The sequence below is a fragment of the Lactuca saligna genome, chromosome 1 (genome assembly GCF_052625555.1).
Source record: "Lactuca saligna cultivar CGN05327 chromosome 1, ASM5262555v1, whole genome shotgun sequence".
NCBI lineage: Eukaryota > Viridiplantae > Streptophyta > Magnoliopsida > Asterales > Asteraceae > Lactuca > Lactuca saligna.
In genome coordinates, this window is record NC_136417.1 from 103652345 (window position 1) to 103656748 (window position 4404).

Below are 4404 nucleotides of genomic sequence, written 5' to 3' on the forward strand. Positions count from 1 at the left end.
GATGCCCTGTAAAATATCAAATAAATCATGCAAATAATTATCAAGGAATATTTATCATTAAGAAATATTTTTATCAATACTAAAAAAAATAGAAATACAATAGGTGTATCACATAATGAAACAAAAAATGAAAGAACAAGTGTCACCTGCATATTTGGTTGTGATACACCAATGGGGGTTTGACTTTGACCCCCTACCCCAATGGAATTCAATGCTGGCTTTTTACTAGTGGTCCCACCAGTATTTTCCAATTTGTGACCTGAAATAGATCAAAAATATAATTAAAAAAATAAGTAACAACAAAAATATAAGAAAACAATGGAAAGGATTTTAGTATTTAGTCTTACAGACCTTGACCATTCTGGTATAAACTTGAAAACTTTGTTAATGAATGATCTACAGAAAAAAATATATTTTTTAATGATAATACTGAATTTACAAACAATAGTAAATTAGAAAAAATAACCAATAAGTTTTAGTAGTTTAAACCAACTTAATGTCACAGTGTAGATTAAGGCTATAACCTAACTACAGTTAAAAGCATGAGGTATAAAGTAGAAACAAGGAAGTGGGAATACAATACGATAAGCACATACTCATAAAAGCAACTACGAACTTTGTCACATCCATGATGAATTGATATAAGTAGGAAAAAAAGCATCAACAAACTGAATCAAGCAACTGAGGGCATACATGTCTTTTTGGAGATGAATGTGATTAGATTAAATGAAAGAAGCAAATACAAACCAGACAAGAACATACACTTATGGTATAAAATATCAATGTTATTTGGTATAAGAACAAAAACATTCATCTCGTTTGCATTATTTAACACATCATTGTGTCGGGTCACTCTCTCCTCATGTTACATACACCTATTTTTTATGCCGTCAATGACCATGACCTTGTCAACTGCCATATCATACTCATCTATTTAAGTTTTACCCATTCCACTTTCATCAGGTATTAAGTATTAACCAACAAACACCTACCTTTAGTTTTTCTTTCTTCTAGCAAAGCATCATAGACCAATCCAAATTCCAAAGTTAAAAAGCTTAAAGGTCCTTGTAAACCAGAATCTATTAATCAAGATTTTCATACACCGTTGTTTCAAGAGGAAAACTGCAGGTAATCAATGTCCTGCTTTTTCTGTTGATGCTATACTACCATTATCTCTAATATAATCAAATTAAATGATTGGTAAGTATTTTGAGTTACTTACCTTACCTCTTCATCATCATCAAGACAAAGACATGCCATGACATGTAGACTACTGATCCACCTTTAAACAATGCTTCAGGTACCTATCATCCAGAAAAACAACAAAACAGACAAAAATTTACGCCAATCCCATCACAAACAAATCCAGCTGCTATTATCACAAATAACAAATATAATATTCTCCTAACAGTATTAAAATGTAGCAGCATCAAAACATATTATAAGATGAAAAAGTTAATAATACGAAGAAGTAAGAAGTAGACACCCACTCAGATAAACAAGGTCAACTCAGGCCTACTGTAGACATTCTCCCCTTCATCCTCTAAAACAAGATAAGCCGCGACAAGTGCATCCTGAGCCCCAATATACAACGAATTGTAAATCTTCCAATACACCTCCCTCACCTTCCTGGCCGGATGAAACAGCCCCTGCAAACAGTAATAATACGTCTCCTTGTTTTTCATCATCCATGAGATCCTTTCCTGTAGCAACGAGGTTGATTTTGGCAATTTTATTGGCCTATGCATCACAACAGAACATCAAAAAAACAAATCCATATCAACACGTCGCAACATAGTAATAGTAGGGAATGCAAAAGAACAAACATATATATATAGACCGTCCCCAAAGGGTACATTACTATTTACTTCCAGAGAGTGATTTTGCACTATTATACAAAACATCTCCTCGCATTGATTTCTGAAATAAAGAGAGAATATTACCTGTAAAGTAATGTTCCAAATGGACTTGTAAAGTTCTTATATCTTGACCATCTACCATTATCAAACCTGTCATTTTATACCAAGATTAAATTCAAAACCAAATTTTAGCTTGACTATCCATCATTATACCGTAACTGAGAACTGGGGACAAAAATAGCCTCAGGGGTATTTTGGGAAAGTTCCATTTTAATTAAGTTTTTGTATGAAAATATGATTGCAGTTTGTGAATTACCATAATATATCCTCTATTGTTGGCATAATTCAGGATAAAGCCAACAGGGGCATTTTAGGAAAAATGCTTTTATTATTTTTGTTTCCCGGTTTTAGACTATGAGTCAAACTCTTTTTCTTTTAGTATAAATATGCTACGTTATAGGTATTTAGAAAGAAGTTTTTCAGCAATAAAAGTCTAAATGGGTCCCTCAAGCTCACAAGGTCATCAATTTCTTTAAATACACCAACAATATTCCCAAACCCCGACTTTATTTAACAACTCTCTTAGGTTCCAATATAGAAGGCCTGAAACCATTAAGCAATATTAAAAGTTTAAACAACCATCTTGGTCTTAAATCCCCTATTTCCTACTCAACAACTCTCTTAGGTTCCAATATAGCATTATAATAATACATTGTCTGATTAAAAATTACAGCCCTGCATTTCCCTATCTCAATCCCTAAATTTCTTAATAAAACAAGCATCCCCAAAAAAAATTAATAGCAATCTCCTCCTACAACTATAACCGTACAAAAAAAAGGATTCTCCATAATCGAACCAAAATTTCCTGCAAATCTTTTAAATCCACCAAATCAGATCTTCCTATCTTTTATTATTAAAATATCAAAATCCAGAAAAAAAAAACGATAAATTAGTAACCAACACAAATTATCCAACCTATCATTAGATCCATGATTCGTGGTTTTACTTTTACTATGATGCAACTCTCATTACCTAGGGATGTAGGTGCATACCAAAACACTGAAAATTCATCATGTGATAATATTTATATATGTTTTAAACTACACTACAGAGAATACCGTTTTTCAAGATTTAGACAAAATATATTTCAAACAAGAAGCATCAACTTTGGCGTTATTGCTAGCATTTGAAACCCTAAAAATTGAGAAATTGAGCATGGCATGGATTGCAGACTACTACTCTAGAGAATATAGATTAGAGATTCAAATGCAGCCACCTTAGGTACTAGTTGCTTCTTTTAAATCATAGTCTCCTAAAACCTAACCTCATTCACTCACTATTTCATATATGTAATACCTTGTATATTTTTTAATAATTTGTTGAAGACACTGAGGAGATTGCCATCAGTTAACAAGGGGGGACACCAGCTTTACCAATACCATAGGAAGAGGAACTATTACTGTAACTCCATAATCAACAAAAGGGTTGTTTGGGGATCAAAAGATTTTACAATTCTAACCTGCATTTAAAAAAAATAAAAAAGAGTTAAATTAAAGGCACACGAAAAAAATAGTTAAACTCAAGTGAATAAGGGTCTCGCTGAGAACAGTTGCCTTCTGTGTCCCTGAGAACCTGTACAAGAACAAAACTTCATAGTATTAAACGAAACTGCCAATAAAAAATATATATTATGTTAATAAAGCAAATAAATTACCTAAGTGCCCTTGCTATCTTTTTCTGTTCTTCAAGAGGATCAACACTTGAAGCTGAACCAAATCAATTTCTCGGTGGCAAGTTTAGCAAGTTTGGAAATTTAAGCGGTGTCAACTTCCCCTGCTTCAAGGGCACTAATTGCAATCAAAATGACTTTAAATACACCAGCAATATTCCCAAACCTCTGTAAATAACAAGAAAAAGAAGTTCAAATAGTCTTTCTGTTTTCTGATTACGTGTGTAATTTATGTTACAGTGAGTGATACACGATGCTTGCTGTGAAATTAGAGTTGCCTTTACCAATCAACCTCTTCTTCGTCTAAGGAACTGGTGAGTTTTTGCCAATCCACCACCACAATGAGGCTGAAAACCCTAATCGGAGAAAATTGTTGCAAAATAGTAAAACCTTCAGAATTTTTGATTTGAGGTCAAAGAGATTTAATTACCTGGTTGAAACTTGGGATAAGGATATCGGAGATGCCTTTTGGGTTGGAGCGCGAAGCTTAAAGAGACATCAGTAGATTTAGATTTGACGCATATACCTTACCAACATATTAGAACAGTGGAGTGGATAGAGAGGGAAGCGGTGGATTGGCGTTTGTCAAACAACGATTCAAAAGGAAGTATCGATTTCTTTGATGTATACGGTGTTGTTCCGGGAGATATTGATAGGTGAAGGGGATACGAGAGAGTTAAATGGAGGTGGACATGAGGTTGCCGGACCTGAGGCTGTCGGACGTGAGGTTGCCAGAAAGGCCAAGCGAAGCGAGGTAATATCATCGATTATTGCAGAGGCTAGAGAGAATCGAGAGAATTTGAGAAGCATCATAAG

The 4404-nt window shown here is 33.9% G+C and overlaps 1 long non-coding RNA gene across 1 annotated transcript; it reads right to left on the minus strand.

The window, feature by feature from the left end:
* Nucleotides 1–217: 217 nt before the first annotated feature.
* On the minus strand, nt 218–1256 carry LOC145000443 (uncharacterized). Its single transcript, XR_013661223.1, has 3 exons — nt 1223–1256; nt 352–396; nt 218–259 (listed from the first exon to the last, which is right to left on the minus strand). It is a non-coding gene; the product is annotated as an uncharacterized LOC145000443 (long non-coding RNA).
* Nucleotides 1257–4404: the final 3148 nt, after the last annotated feature.